Below are 17293 nucleotides of genomic sequence, written 5' to 3' on the forward strand. Positions count from 1 at the left end.
GCTCAGGGGAGACCTCATTGCACTCTACAACTTCCTGAAGAGAGGTTGTGATGAAGTGGGGGTCAGCCTCTTGTCTCAGATAACTAACTAATAATAGGATTCGAGGAAATGGCCACAAATTGTGCCTGGGGATGTTTAGATTAGATATCATGAAAAACTTTTTCTCTCAAAGAGTAGTCGGGAACTGGAATGGTCTGCTCAGGGAGGTGGTGGACTCACTGACCATCACAGTGTTCAAGAAGCACCAGGACAAGGTGCTAGGAGATATGGCTTAGTAGCTTAGTGGGTAGTATTAGTGATAGGAAGGTTGGACTAAATGGTCTCGTAGGTCCTTTCCAAATCTGTGTTTTTATGATTTCTATGACTCTATCATAGGGCAAGGGAAATGGTTTTAAACTTCAAGAGGGTAGATTTAGATTTGATAGTCAGAAGAAATTCTTGACTTGGAGGTGAGGCACTGGCACTTGTGCAGTGGCTCCAGAGGTCACCCAGAGGGAGATTGGATCAGCCCATGCCCTTGTGTTTGAAGGAACAGCTGGTGAGAGTGGAGAGGCAGCAGTGAAATCATGGGAACACCAGAGTGAGAGCAAGGTGGGGAAGAGAAGTGTCTGTCTGCAGCCTTCAGAAAAGTGTGGGACAGCACAGGAAAGTGTGCAGAGGAGAAGGCAGAGGGCTCTGACAAGAATGGAAGGCTTCAGCTGCACTGATATCATTGTCCCCTTGGCCATGGCTTATGAGAAGACGTGTTATACTCATGGCATTGGGACCATGTATTCTTCTTTCAACCCTGTGCAAACACTGGGAGGTGTCATATCACTGCCCTTCACATGATATTGTGGACATCACCCCCTACCCCACAGACCCCAGGAAGAGTGAGACATGGGGATGCTGTGGGTGCAGGATCTCCCCTCCCAGTGGCTGGGGTCAGGCCTTCACCTTCTGATTCACCAAAACAAACCAAGAGTTTCTCAGCACAGTGCCTTTGTCTCTCTGTAATCATGGCTTCCAGTCATCTGCCCTAACAATTCCCACAGGAGGCTTTGTGAGTAACCAAATAAAATAGCCAACAGAGTACTGAGTATTCTAATACTACAGAATAGTGTAGCCAACAGAGGTGAGACAAGTACTCTGATATAATGACAGCCATCAGAAAGCTGATCCCAGTTAGGTGACTGATATGGGGAGGTCAGGAGTAGCCTGGCCAGGAGAAATGTGAGATTTGGGGGAGGGAAGAGGAAGGGAAGAGGAGCTCGGAAGCTTACCTTTGTAGAGGTAAGAGGGTTCATGTAATGTTGATGCTGCTATAACACTGACTTCAGTCTTGTAAGGCCTGTAAACAATAACAATAATCCCTCGACCTAAATATTAGTCCAACAATCTGACAGGAATCCACTGTTGTAAAGCAGAACTCAAAATATCACCTCAAGAAAAACTCAGTGCAGAGCCCCTGTCCCTTACATTTACACTCTTGCTCACCCTGATCCCTGCCCTTAACACTACCATTAAATGCTCTATTTATCTCTAGACTTCTTGCCAGACCTAAACAAAACCCTAAGCCATAATGCTTGCCCATACCTTGACCACAGAGCTGACAACACAAACAGAACACCAAACCTTTCAACTAAAACTTTGTTTACTCTCTAAACCAGAAAGGTAAGCCCCAGTGCATAGAGGACAACAGAGAGGTGAGCTCTGCCTCAGGATCTCCTGCCCCAGCAGCAGGAATGTGACTGGGGCAGGGACTGTGAGGTCACTTCTGTCTCTGCACTTGATAGGGCAGCAGCAGGAACATGTCACGGAAAGGGACTGGGAGGTCACTTGTGTCTGGGGGTGGCAGGTCAGCCTTGACATAGACCTGGGATTTGTACTTTTGGGCTGCCAGCTGCCAGTGGCCCTGCTAGGCCAGCAGAAGGCACCTGTTTGGCATGCTGACTTGGGGGATCCCCTCTGCCTCCAGAGCCAGAAGGACCCAGGCAGAAAGAAGGCCCCAACATGGGTTGTCCTGTCCCTTCTGCTTGAGTCCATGACTGGGCAGCAGGAGGCACAAGGCTTGGCTGTGTCTCCACAAGAAGCTGCAAGGCCAGCAGCAGGCCCATGGCTTGGAAAACGCTGGTGAGGTGACTTGTGTCTGGTTGGCTGAGAGGCCGCAAGGAGCCTGCTGGGTTGGGATGCCTACTTCAGGAGGGGTTTCCACCCTGATGGAGCTGTCAGTGGTGGAAGGAAAGAGAAGGAGAGGAGAAACAACCATGAAGCGTTCCCTGGAATGTTGGCACTGGCCATGAGGAGGAAGAAATGTCCAGGGGAACAACTGGTCTTGCTGCTAGAGTCTGAGGCAAAGAAGGAATTAAGTACCTCAGCTTTTACCTTATCTATAGATAATCACCAGACTTCCCCCACGTCTAATAAAGGATGATGATTCTCCGTAATCCTCCTTATCATTTCCATAAACAGTTTTATATTGTCTTTGACATAAATACACGGATTGAGCTCCAGCTGGGCTTTGGCCCTTCTAATTTTGACCTGCACAGCCCCATAACATTCAGGACACAGCTCCAGACAAACTGACAGCATGCATGAGAAGAAAGCACAGAAGAGGTGGAAACTGGCAGCCTTCCATCCCCTACCCTTCTCTGACTCTCTGCTGCAGTTCCATTCAACTGGTTACTCCTGAATTATCCAAATTTCCCTGCAACTCTTGCTGCTGCTGCTGTCTTGTCAGAGATATCACAATCACAGAAAATTTGAATTGTCTGCCTGCAGACATAAAGAGCTGACAGAATGGAGCATCAGTGTGGGCAAACCTCAAGAAGCTACAGGATTTTGCCTACAGAAGCCTCTTGACATTTACAAGAAGAGCCCAGTCCTGCAACAGAGGAAGAGGAACCCCACACATGAGGGCAAACTGGGACCCTGCTAAGTGAGCAGTTCTCAAGAAGGAGGAGGGCCAGGGCACCACAAGGGATGCCATACAAGCAATGGTGCCTCTTCACCAGGAAGCAGGCCAGCTTCCTACAGAGATGACTTGTGAGATATTTGTGTCCATGGCTATGGCTATTGTCTCTGCCACTAAAGCCTTTGAGGAGAAAGCTAATCACTAAAGCAACAGAGCCTAATTAGCTCCTTGCCCACCCATGAACCAGGCAGGGGTCATACCATTCTCCTGCACTTGGCCATGCACATCCCCAACTCCTACTGCCCCACAAAGAGTCCTGAGCAAGGTGTGACTGCTAAGGATCTCCTTTCCCAGGGGACATGGGTCAAGGCCAGGCCCTTGTGCTTGGTGACACACATCCAGTTTTCCTACACCTCAGTATCACCTTCACATTGCCTTTGTCTCCGTGTCCTCACTGCCTCCAGGGTTCTGCTCTAACGAGCTCCAAGGGAGGCTGTGTCAGTGTTGGCCCTCAGGGGGACACTGCAGGAAACTTGCCTCTGACTTGGACTTCTGCAGAGATGTCTTCAATTGTCTCTGAGTGCCTGAGGTTCGTGGGCTCATCAGCAAAGCCCCCAGAAGGGTGATTGCAGTGCCTTGGGCTGGTGCTGTGCTGCTGAGCTGGGCCGGGCTCGTGGGACAGAGAGAGCTCGTGGCAAGAGGGCCGTGGTGCAGAGAGACAGCTGTGCCCAGGAGCAGCTCCTCTGCACAGCGCAGCAGGGCTGGGGGCTCTGACTGCAGAGACAGAGTGCTTAAAGGCAGGCAGAAGTGGCAGGATGCACAGAGCTCACTGGGGGAGAACACTTCCCAGCCCTGAACCTGGTAAGTCTCTGGCTGGAGGGCAATGCAGTGGCAGGTCCTGGAGGAAGGAGAAGCCGGGGGTGCAGACAGAGGCACCCAGGGATGTGGTGCAGAGCAGGGCCCCTGCACTCAGCCTGCTCGGGGAGCCCAGGGGCTTGGGCAGAGGAAGGTCAGAGCAGGGGCTGCCTGCAAAGAGAAGGCACTTTCTGCGCTCTCTGTCTGCCTCTTCCTGCTCTGATTGTGGGGCAGGCTCTGTGTTAACAGAGCGGTTGGATTTGCACAGGTGACTGAGCTTCTACTGCCTTCAACTGAGACATGAACAGTTTAGTGACGAACCTGAGAATATCCCTTCTCTTCTCTCTGCTTACAGACTGCACCAGGGCTTTTCTGAGCTGTTCTTTAGGACCTGCAGACCAGGGGGATGTGTTTTTTCAGCACAACCTCTGTGTTCATCCATCCCCCAGCTGAGTGCTGCAAGCAGCCAGCAGCTGGGCACCAGGGGATGGACAGAGCAGCCCTCCGGGATGTGCCCTCTGGTTAAGGTGTGTCTCCACAGCAACAACATTAACCATTTCACTGGATTAGAGGTGTCCCACTGGGAGCTGATGGACAGAAGTGGCTGCTGTGTACAGGACATTCAGCAAGCACAAAGAAGGGCTCCAGACAAGGAGATAGACAAAAGTCCTCTTGGAAACAGGGAATGTAAGGATTTTACTGGGAATTTTGTTCAGAAACTTTACTCATAACAGTCTATACATGTATATTTTCTTTCATTTCGTAGGGTCTATGTCCAAAGTCAGCAAATGCCCAACATCAGCTCTGTGAGCGAGTTCCTCCTGCTGGCATTCGCAGACACACACGAGCTGCAGCTCCTGCACTTCGCGCTCTTCCTGGGCATCTACCTGGCTGCCCTCCTGGGCAACGGCCTCATCCTCAGCGCCGTAGCCTGCCACCACCGCCTCCACACCCCCATGTACTTCTTCCTCCTCAACCTCGCCCTCCTGGACCTGGGCTGCATCTCCACCACTCTGCCCAAAGCCATGGCCAATGCCCTCTGGGACAACAGGGCCATCTCCTATCAAGGCTGTGCTGCACAGGTTTTTCTGTTTGTTTTCTTGACTGGGTCAGAATTTTATATTCTCACCGTCATGGCCTACGATCGCTACGTTGCCATCTGCAAGCCCTTGCACTACGGGAGCCTCGTGGGCAGCAGAGCTTGTGCCCAGATGGCAGCAGCTGCCTGGGGCAGTGGCTTTCTCCATGCTGTCCTGCACACGGCCACTACATTTTCCTTGACCCTCTGCCAAGGCAATGCTGTGGACCAGTTCTTCTGTGAAATCCCCCACATCCTCAAGCTCTCTTGCTCAGACTCAGACTATTTCAGGGAAGTTGGGCTCATTGCCTTTAGCTTCTGTTTAGGTGTTGGTTGTTTTATTTTCATTGTGGTGTCCTATATTCAGATCTTCAGGACTGTGTTGATGATGCCCTCTGAGCAGGGCAAGCACAAGGCCTTTTCCACGTGCCTCCCTCACCTAGCCGTGGTCTCCCTGTCTATCAGCACTGCCACATTTGCCCACCTGAAGCCCCCCTCCATCTACTCCACACACGTGGACGTGGTGGTGACAGTTCTTTACTCGGTGATACCTCCAGCAGTGAACCCACTCATCTACAGCATGAGGAACCAGGAACTCAAGCATGCACTGAAGAAGCTATTCCATTTGTCTTCCAGAAGCAGTTAGCTACAGCTCTTCTGTTACAACGGGAAAAAGTCACAAAAAATATATATAAAAATGCCATAGAATCATAGAATATCCTGAGTTGGAAGGGACTCATAAGGATCATCAAGTCCAGCTCCTGGCACCACACAGGTCTACCCAAAAATTCAGACCATATGACTAAGGGCACAGTCCAAATGCTTATTAAACTCTGAATGGCTTGGTGCAGTGACTACGTCCCTGGGGAGCCTGTTCCAGTGTGCGACCACCCTATAAGTGAAGAACTTCTTCCTGATGTCCACCCTAAATTTCCCCTGCCTCAGCTTGATGTCATTCCCTTGGGTTCCATCACTGTTGATTACGGAGAATAGATCGGCTCCTGCCTCTCTGCTCCTCCTCATGAGGAAGTTGTAGACTGCAATGAGGTCCCCCCTCAGCCTCCTCTTCTCCAGGCTGAACAGGCCCAGTGCCCTCAGCCGCTCCTCATACATCTTCCCCTCTAGGCCCTTCACCATCTTCATCGCCCTCCCCTGGACACTCTCCAACAGTTTAATGTCCTTCTTGTACTGTGGTGCCCAGAACTACACACAGTACTCAAGGTGAGGTCACACCAGGGCAAAGTAGAGCAATACAATCTCCTCCCTCGACCGACTAGCAATGCCGTGCTTGATGCACCCCAGGATACGATTGGTCCTCCTGGCTGCCAGGGCACACTGCTGGCTCATATTCAACTTGCTTTCAACCACAACCCATAGATCCCTCTCTGTGGGGATGTTCTCCAGCATCTCATCGCCCAGTCTGTATGTATAGCCAGGGTTGCCCCATCCCAGGTGCAGGACCCAGCACTTGTCTTTGTTAAACTTCATGTGGTTGGTGATTGCCCAGCTCTCCAATCAGTCCAGGTCTCTCTGCAAGGCCTTTCTACCCTCAGCAGAATCTGCAATTTCTCCAAGTCTGGTGTCGTCGGCAAATTTGCTCAGAACACCTTCTAGTCCTACCTCCAAATCATTTATAAAGACATTGAAGAGGACTAGCACTAAAATGGAGTCTTGGGGGACCCCACTGGTGACCATCCACCAGCCTGATGTGGCCCTATTTACCACAACTCTTTGTGCCCTACCCTTCAGCCAATTGCTCACCCGTTGCATGATGTTTTTGTTAAGTTGTATGCTGGACGTTTTGTCCAGTAGGGTCCTTTGAGAAACTGTGTCAAAAGCCTTACTGAAATCCAAAAAGATCACATCAGCTGGTTTCCCTTGATCGACTAGATGGGTGATCTTATCATAAAAGGAAATCAAATTTGTCAAACAGGACCTACCCCTCATGAACCCATGTTGGCTGGGACCAATGACTGCTTTGTCTCCCAGGTGCGCTTCAATAACTCCTAGGATAATCTCCATAATTTTACAAGGAACTGATGTGAGACTGACAGGCCTGTAGTTGACAGGGTCTTCTTTCTTGCCCTTCTTGAAAATTGGGACAACGTTTGCCAGCTTCCAATCTACTGGGACCTCTCCAGATTCCCAAGACCATTGAAAAATTATTGAGAGAGGTCACGCGATGACATCAGCCAGCTCTTTAAGCACCCTGGGATGGATCCCATCTGGACCCATGGACTTGTATGGATCCAGGTGGAGCAGGAAATTCCGCACACGTTCAGGGTCAGTTGGGAGTTTGTCATTCACATCGGCATGGTTCTCCTGCTCAGGGCACCCAGGGTCCCAAAGCCCATCATCAGCATTGAAGACAGAGGTGAAGAAAGCATTAAACGTCTCTGCTTTGCCTATGTCCTCGTCTGTGAGGAGACCTTCCTCATCAAGTAAAGGACCTATGTTTTCTTTGGATCTCCTTTTTTTTGTTCACATATCTAAAAAAACATCTTGAATTGTCTCCCACAGATGTGGCCAGCTTCAACTCTAGTTGAGCTTTGGCCACACAAATTTTTTCCCTACGAACGCGAACAGTGTCCCTGGATTCCTTCCACATTGACTGACCCCACTTCCAGCAGCCATACAATTTCTTGTTATGCCTAAGCTCCAGAAGATCCCTGGTCAGCCAGGCCGGCCTTCTGCACTGCCTGCTTGACCTCCAATATTTTGGAATTCCCTGATCATGTGTTTTTAGGAGGCAGTGCTTAAAGACTGTCCAACACTGATGGATGCCAAAACCTTCAAAAGCAGCTTCCCAGGGGCCTTGCTGACTAGTTCCCTGAGCAGCCTGAAGTCTGCTTTCCCCACATCCAGGGCTGAAGTTTTGGTGGCAGTTTTCCTTCTGTCACCAAAAAAGTTTAAACTCAACTGCTTCATGGTCTCTATGACTAAGACGGCCGCCAATTGCCACGTCTTCCACAAGACCCTCTCTGTTTTCCAGCAACAGATCAAGGAAGGCACCTTTCCTGGTTGGCTTTCTTAGCACCTGCACCAAGAAGTTATCATCTAGGTGCTTTAAGAACCTTCTGGACCTGCTCGTGTTGGCTGTGTGATATACCCAATTAACTTCTGACAAGTTGAATTCCCCCATAAGGACAAGGGTAGTTGATCTCAAGGTCTGTCTTAGTTCCTCAAAGAATAACTCATTGGTGTCATCATCCTGGTTGGGTGGTCTGTAATAGACTCCCACGATGACATCCCCTTCATTTGTTCATCCCTTAATCCTTACTCAGAGGCTCTCAACTTTGCCATCCCCAACTTGAAGCTCCCTACAGTCTAGCCCCTCCTTCACATACATCACCACCACCCCCACCTCCTCACCTGCCCTGCCTGTCCCTCCTGAAGAGCCTGGAGCCATCTATTGCAGCACACCAGCCATAGGACTCATCCCCCCAGGTTTTGCTTATGCCAATGATGTCGTAGCTGTGGGACTGGGCCAAGACTTCTAACTCATCCATTTTATTCCTCATACTGCATGCATCTGTGTAGAAGCACTTCAAATGCACTTCATTGCATGCAGCACCTTGTGGAGCTGACCGAAAGGCCTCACTGGCACACAGTCCCTCTGATTCTAGTGCACCATCACCAGCTCATCACCAGCATGCCTGGTTTTATCCCTTTCCCCCTTCGACTCTAGTTTAAAGCCTTATCTATCAGCCCTGGCAACTCCTGAGCCAAAATCCTTACCCCTCTCCGAGAGAGGCGCATCCCATCTGGTGCCAGTGGAACCGGTGTCACACAGACTTTCCTGTGACTGAAAAAAAACAAAGTTCTGTTGAATGCACCAGTCCCGAAGCCATGTATTAATGTGATGAGTCTGTTTGTCAGCATTGATCCCCCCTTATCGGAAGGACAGAGGCAAACACAACCTGTGCCCCTGATCCTTTAAGTAGTCTCCCCAAAGCCCCAAAGTCCCTTTTGATTGCTCTCAGGCTTCTCTTTGCTACCTTTTCATTTCCAGCCTGAAAGACCAGTAACAGGTAGTAGCCGGTGGGCTGTACCATGCACTTAACTTTCTTAGCAATGTCTCTTCTCCGTGAGAAGTCTGTGGGTTGGGCCCAGTTGTCATATTGGGCCCTCTGTCCCTTTCAGAAGGGAGTCCCCCATGATGATAACCCTATAAGCCCTAAGAAAAAGGGATGGAAAAATCTACCGCCATTCTAGAGGCACAGCTACAAGAAGTGAAAGGAAAAATATTGGCAAAAAGGTGTTCTGAGAATATTGTTTCTCCAGTTTCCAGCAGATAGTCCTCCAGACACACTAATGAATACTATGAGCAGGAGTAGAGGGATCCTGCCTCAAGCCAGGGGGAGAAAACAGACAATTGTGTGCTATTCGACTTTAAGGATTTAATGGCCTGGTACATCAGGCCCACAGCAGAATCAGGCTCTAGTGGACAGCGGTGCACAGTGTACTGTGATGTCATCAAGGGCCAGAAGCCATTTGTATTTCTGGAGAGACAGGGGGATCCCAGCAGTTAACAGTACTGGAGGCTGAAGTGAGTCTCACAGGGAAAGAGTGGCAAAAGCATCCCACTGAGACTATCCTGGAGCCTTTGTGCATCCTTGGCATAGACTGCTTCAAAGAGGGTACTTGCAAGATCCAAATTTCACTGGTGGGTTTTTGGCATAGCTGCCTGGGAGATGGAGGACATTAACCAGTTGTGTCTACCTTGCCCACTCTCTCACAGGACCCTTCTGCTCTGGAGGTGCTGATAGCCAATGAGCAGCAGGTGCCAATCACTACCAGCTGTGCACCTGAGGCAGTATTACACTAACAGAGACTCCCTGATTCCCCTGCATGACCTGGTTCATCGACTGGAGAGCCAAGGACTGATCAATAAGACTCTCTCACCCTTTAATAGTCCCATATGGACAGTGCAAAATTCTAATGGTGAGTCAAAGATAACGATGGACTTCTGTGGCCTGAATCAAGTCCCACCACCACTGGGTGCTGCTGTGCCGGGTATGCTAGAACTTCATTCAGTATGAACTGGAGTCAAAGGCAGTCAAGTGCTATGCCACAATTAATATTCCTAATGCATTTTTGTCCATCCCTTTCACAGCAGTACACAAGCCAAACTTTGCTTTCACATGGAGGGGTGTCCTGCCCACCTGGAATCAATTGCGCCAGGGCTGGAAACACAGCCCTACCATTTGCCATGGGCTGACTGTCCTGGTTTCAGTTAGAACAGAATTAATTTTCTTCCTAGGAGCTGGTGGAATGCTGTGTTTTGGCTTAGGATGAGAAGAGTGCTGATAACACCCCGATGTTTTAATTGTTGCAGAGCAGTGCTTATACCAAGCCAAGGACATCTCAGCCTTTTGCTCTGTCCTGCCAACAGGCAGGCTGGGGGTACAGTAAGAGCTGGGAGGGGACAGACCCAGGACAGCTGACCCAAACTAGCCAAAGGGGTATTCCATACCATCTGACGTCATGCTAAACAATATATAGGGGTGGCTAGCCGGGGGAGGGGGCCGGACTGCTCTGGGTTAAGCTGGGCATCGGTTAGCGGGTGGTGAGCAATTGCATTGTGCATCACTTGTTTGTACATATTATTAGTAGTAGTACTATTATCATCATTGCATTATTATTATTATTATTATTATTATTATTGTTATTATTATTTTCCTGTCTTATTAAACTGTCTTTATCTCAACTCACGGGCTTCACTTTCCATTTCTCTCCCCCGTCCCAGAGAGGGAGGGGGGAGGGTGAGCGAACGGCTGCGTGGTGTTTAGCTGCCAGCCGGGTTAAACCACGACAGTCCCACAAACACTGACAGCAGCTGGACATGGTTGTTTTGGTGCTGGTCACCCTTCTCTTCCACACTGCTGTCTTGTAGCACTATTGAATGAGAACTGGCATTCCAGCCACCCAGTGCCCCTAGAAGTACAGCTTTCAAAAGTGAGGTGGAGGAAGCACTGAGGAAGTAGCCTGATCTGATGTGAAAGTTCTCCCTCCTCAGAGCAGATCTTGGCACTGGAAACATCCAGAGGTCCCTTCTGACACTCATCCTGAAGGAAAGAAGGGGCAGGAGAGGGAGGCATGGGCAGGGAATATTGCTGTGGGTTAAGGTATTGCTGACATTTGTATTCCCTCCCAGGCACCACAAAGTGTCAGATTCACTGAGAGTGGAGGGGACCTCCAAAGCCCATCTAGCTACCCACACTAGCCATGCATGGACACCTCCACCAGGCAGCCCAGGCCCATTTCCAGTTGGGCTTTGGTATCTCCAGTGATGGGGATTCGCCCACTTTTGGAGAAACATGATCCAGTGCTTGGTATTGCTCAGAGTAAAAGTTTTTTCCTGTGTGGAAAGTCATGTATTCCCATGTCTTGTCCTGTCACCGGGCACTGCTGAGATTGTCAGAGGAAAATACCTGAGAGCAAGTCCATGTCTCATAGGCACTTCATAGCAGCAGGCAGAGACGGGGTTGAAGGACTCAACGCTTTTTCTGTCTTAGTCTGTACCAAAAAGCTCCCCTAGGCCTCTGTATTCAGTAAAAGAGATCAAGGATGAGAAGAGCATGTATTGAGAGGAAGGCCATGAGAAGCCACCAGGACAAGGGCCATTTTCTGCCCCTGCAGGGGACTGACCCTGGGCAAGGCCCAGCTTCGGAAACAGCCGTGTTGAACGTTCATGGTGGGCAGCGAGCTGGGCAGGAGGCAGCCATGTGCCCTGGAAGCACAGGAAGGAAGGCTGTGGGTCACCTCACCACAGCCTGCAAAGAGCTGCAGGGATATCAGAAAGAGCCCAGGGCTAGGCTGTGCCCTGGGCCTATGAGCCCTGCCTGCCCTCCTCCTGCCATGCTGCATGCACTGGCTGCAGCAGAGGGGACCCCCAGCCAGCCCCTGCCACCTGCCTGGCCCCGGCCCTCTCCTGCGCCCTCCTTGCTGCTCTCTGATGCACGCCAGCACCTCCCCGTGCGTGCCGGCCAGCACATCTGCTGAGGGCCAGGGCAGCTGCTGCAGGGGCAGGGAGCTCAGCATGGCCCTTGCAGCCCCCTGCCCTGGGCCTGCCTCTGCCCTTGGGCTCAGCCCCAGCCTTGTCTCTGCTGGCAGGAGCGCTCTTGGCATGTGCTCCCTGGCCTCCCCTCGCCTGTGCACAGCTACTGCCCACTCAGGCTGCTGCCACAAACGTGTCCTCACAAGCAGCACCACCCCTTGGGCTGCTTCTCCTGGCCTCCCCCAGCTGACTGTCTTGACTCCTTGTCTCTGCTGGGCCCCACCTTCCACACCCAAATGCCTTCCTTCACTGTCATCTCCCTTTCCCTGCCCCGTGGGATGACAAAGTCATGGGACATATGACCTTTAGGTGTTGTCATGCTTGTGTAACCAGATTGGTGATGGCAGATAAAGACTGTTCCTTCACTAGTGATCAACACCCTTCTTCATGTTAGGCCACAACTGGACGTCCCTCACAATTCTTAGAGTGTTTGCTTTATCTCAGGGATGAACTGCATTAGGTCTACTTGATCAGTCTGAGGAACAACGCAATTTTTTTGCCTTCTCAACTCCAGCACAATACCTGTGAGTTTACCTTTCTGTGTGCATTGACCTGACGAGTCATTTCACATTTTTTGCTTTCATAGCCCTGACAGAAGGAGATGATTCCCAAACTGGGATATGCAGATGGGTTCTGGCTCAGCCATTTGAAGTGTCTTGCTCTTGAGTATTTCAGCCTGAGTTTTGTCACAACTCCTGCAGCCAAATGCGTCCCTTGGCTGTCATTGCCCTGCCCCTGTACTGTGGGATGACTGTGCTGTGGTGGGACATGTTTCCAGTGTTTCGTTTACCTAACACCGTAATGAATACTATGAGCAGGACTAGAGGGGTCCTGCTTCCAGCCAGGGGGAGGCGGGAAGAAAGGAACAATTGGGTTTACTGGACTGTATATTTAATGGCCTGGCACATCAGACCCACAAATGTATCAGGCTCTACTAGACACCGGTGCACAGAGTACCCTGATGTCATTAAGCTAGAAAGAGGTAGAACTCACGTGTATTTCTGGAGTGACAGGGGGATCCCAAGAAATAACAGTACTGGAGGCTGAAGTGGGTCTAACTGGGAAGGAATGGCAAAAGCACCCCATTAGGACTGGCCCAGAGGCTATGTGCATCCTCGGCATAGACTGCTTCAGAATAGGGAATTCAGAGGTCCAAGAGGGCACCACGTGTAGGGCTTTGGCAGAGCTGCCTTGGAGACAAAGGACATGAAACAGTTGTCTACCTTGCTTGGCCTTCCACAGAACCCTTCTGTTGGGGGTTTGCTGAGGGGTGAAGAACAGCAGGTGCCAATGGCTACCATGGTGGTGCACCTGAGGCAGCGTCACGCTAACCGAGACTCCCTGATTGCCATCCATGAGCTGGGTCATCGACTGGAGAACCAAGGTGTAGATGTAGAGCTTGGGAGTGTGGTATAGTGATGGACTTGTCAGCACTAAGGTAAAGTTGCCTGACCTGGGTTACACATCCCAGAGTAGTGTCGGGCACAATGCAATTCTTTTTGCCTTCTGCATCTATAGCACAGGAAGTAGGACTTTGCCCTACTCTGTTGACTGGGCAGGTCTTTTCACTCTACTCAATGTAGGTTTCTGTGTCTGGAAGGGGACAATTTCCCCAAAGAGGCCAAGCTCATGGGTACAGCTACAGCCAATAGGCAGAGGGGATCCCCCAGTCAGCATGCCAAGCAGGTGCCTTCTGCTGGCCTAGCAGGGCCACTGCCAGCTGTCAGCCCAAAAGTGCAGATCCCAGGGAGAAGTCAAGGCTGACCTGCCACCTCCAGACACAAGTGACCTCACAGTCCCTTTCCGTGACAGGTTCCTGCTGCTGCCCTATCAAGTGCAGAGACAGAAGTGACCTCACAGTCACATTCCTCCTTCTAAGGCAGAAGATCCTGAGGCAGAGCTGACTACTTTCTAGTTCCCACTGGACTGGGGCTCACCTTTCTGGGTTAGAGAGTAAACAAAGGTTTAATGGGAAGGTTTGGTGTTCTTCTGTGTTTAGGGTATGGGCAGGCTCTGTGGTTTAGTTCATTTTTACATCTGCCTAGAAGCCGAGGTTTAAATAGAGCATTTTAATACTAATGTTAAGGGAAGGGATTAGGGTGAGCAAGAGAGTAAAGGTAAAGGAAAGGGGCTATAGGCTGAGCTTTGCTTCAAGGGATACTTTGTGTTCTAGCATTACAGAAGTGGATTCCTGTCAGAGTGTTAGAGGAGCATTTAGATTTAGGGATTAAAACTACTGGTTAAAATAGTGTTAGGGCCATATATGACTGTACAAGTCAGTGTTACCTCACGATCTGCATTACATGATGCTTCTTCCCTCTACGAAATCATTATTTTCTGCTGCCCATGCTCCTCTTACCACCCCCAAACATCAAAATTCTCATGTCCAGGTGTTGTGGTTTAATCCAACCGCAGCTAAACACCACACAGCCATTCACTCATCCTCCCCCCTCCCTCTCTGGGATGGGGGAGAGAAACGGGAAAGTGAAGCCATGGACATAGCCATGGACACAAATTTCTGGTCCTGTTGGGACTTTCAGCCTTGTCACAGTCCTCTACCCTGTCTATACATGGCTTTGTTTGGGACTCCAAGACCTCCACATCTTTCCTTTTCAGCTGCATACCTTTATCTCTGTGGTGTCTCAGGGGATCTGAGCTGAGTCTGATACCTCAGATCTTCTTGGCGGCCATGCTCCTCATAAGGCAAGGAAGCTGCCCTGGTTCCTGGTGAGCAGGCACCACTGCTCTCTGGCATCCCTCCTGGTGCCCAGGCCCTCCTCCTCCTCACTACTCACTCAGCAGGGTCCCAGTCTGCCCTGATGTGTGGGGTTTTTCTTCCTCTGGTACAGGACTGGGCTCTTTTCCATGTGAAAGTCAAGAGTTTTCTGAAGTCAAAATCCTGCAGATTCTCAAGGTTCACCCACAGTGATGCTCCATTCTATCAGCCGTTAATGTCAGCAGGCAGACAGTTCAACCTTCGTGTAATTGTGCTATATCTGACCAGACAGCAGCAGCAGCAAGAGTTGCAGGGAAATTTGGATAATTCAGGACTAACCATCTGAATGGAATTGCAACACAGTCACAGAAGGTAGGGGATGGAAGGCTGTCAAGTTCCACATTTGCTGTGCTTTCTTCTCATGCATACTGTCAGTTTTTCTGAAGCTGTGTCCTGAATGTTATGGGGCTGTGCAGGTCAAAATTAGAAGGGCTAAAGCCCAGCTGGAGCTCAATCCATCTATTACTGTCAAAGACAATTAAAAAAATAAAATAAGATAAATATTATATAAATAGTATAAATGAAGGAGGACTAGGGAGGATCATAATCCTTTATTGGATTTTGGGGGGAAAACCCAGTAACAAGGGATGAGGTAAAGTCTGAGGCACTTAATGCCTTCTTTGCCTCTGTTATTAGCAGCAAGACCAGTTGTTCCCCTGGACATTTCTTCCTCCTCATGGCCAATGCCAACCTTCCATTGCACACTTTGTGGCATTTTTTTCTCTCCTGTTCTTTCCTACTACCAAAGGAAGCTCCATCAGGGTGGAAACCACTCCTGAAGTAGGCATCCCAACACACCAGGCTCCTTGTGGCCTCTCAGCCAACCAGACACAAGTCACCTCAGCAGCAGCATCCAAGCCATGGGCCTGCTGCTGGCCTTGCAGCTTCTTGGCTACACACAGCCAAGCCTTGTGCCTGCTGCTGTGCAGTCATGGACTCAAGCAGAAGGGACAGGACAACCCATCTGGGGGCCTTCTTTCTGCCTGGGTCTTCCTGGGTCTGGAGGCAGAGGGGATCCCCCAGTCAGCATGCCAAGCAGGTGCCTTCTGCTGGCCTAGCAGGGCCACTGCCAGATGTCGGCCCAAAAGTGCAGCTCCCAGGGAGAAGTCAAGGCTGACCTGCCACCTCCAGACACAAGTGACCTCCCAGTCCCTTTCTGTGACACGTTCCTGCTGCTGCCCTATCAAGTGCAGAGACAGAAGTGACCTCACAGTCCCTGCCACAGTCACATTCCTCCTGCTGGGGCAGGAGATCCTGAGACAGAGCTGAGCTCACTCTCGTCTCCTCGGTACCTCTTTTTCACTTTCTGTGTTAGAGATTAAGCAAAGTTTTAGTGGGAGTGTTTGGTGTTCTGCTTGTGGTGACAGGTCTGTGGTTAAGGTACAGACAAGCTCTGTGGTTTAGGGATGTTTTAGGTCTGCCAAGAAGTCTAGGGTTAAATAGAGCATTTTAATGTTAGTGTTGACAGAAGGGATTAGGGTAATCAAGAGAGAAAACTGCTTCATTTCAGAGTATTATATTAGTATTTAGGTTGGGGAATAAAATTACTGTTTCAAGTAAGTTAAGGGCCATATGTGACTGTTTTAAGTCAGTGTTACTGCAGCATTGGCATTGCATGAATGCTCTTACCTCTATGAAATCATTCATTTCTGCTGGCCATGCTCCTCTTACCACCCCATAATCTAAGTGCTGCTCCTGACCTCCCCATATCTTGTTGGGATCAGCTTTCTGATGACATTTAACATCTCAGTGTATCTGTCTCACCTCTGTTGGCTCTTCCATTCCTGAGAAGGAAGTGGCATTGTAGTCAGGAGGGAAAAGGACACAAAGATCTTTAGGAACATCCTGCACAATGTGCCCATCAGCTCTGCACCTCCACAAAATCATGCTTCCTATGTACAAGTTTTGTTTCCCAAGTGCCTTCTGTGGATCCTAGTCTACTTTTTCCAGGTCCTCTCACATGTTTCAGTTTCAGATGTGGAGGGATGGGATAAAGAAAACCAAGGCATGGATGGAACTGAGATTAGCAGGGGATGAAAAGAATAATAGGAAGAGATTCTACAGGTATATTGCTCAGAAAAGAAAGGCCAAGAAGAGTGTACCCCCTCTGATGGATGACAAGGGTTAACTGGTAATGACAGACATGGAGAAGCCTGAAGGACTCAACAACTTCTTTTCTTCAATCTTCCCTGTCAGTCACGCTTCCCAAGTCTTTCATTCCCTGAACCCATAGATAGAGGCTGGGGGGTGCAAATTCCCACCTGTTTTAAGTGAAGAGAAGGTTTGATGCCACCTGAAGAAGCTCAAAAAGTACAAGTCTATGGGGCTTGAAGACTTGCATTCCAGGGAGTGGAATGCTGTGGCTGAGGCTGTGGATGTTCCATCCTTGGGGGTGTTCAAGGCCATGTTAGATGAGGCCCTGAGGAACCTGATCTAGGGGGTGGTGTCCCTGCCTATGGCAGGGGGGCTGGAACTAAATGATCGTCAAGGTGCTTTCCAACTCAACCATTGTATGATTCTGTGATTGTGCTTCAGAGGGAAAGTAATAATAATAATAATAATAATAATAATAATAATAATAATAATAATAATAATAACAACAACAACGACATGGTATTGAGTTTCAGAATA

Source organism: Netta rufina (genome assembly GCF_964035555.1).
Source record: "Netta rufina genome assembly, chromosome: 18".
Lineage (NCBI taxonomy): Eukaryota > Metazoa > Chordata > Aves > Anseriformes > Anatidae > Netta > Netta rufina.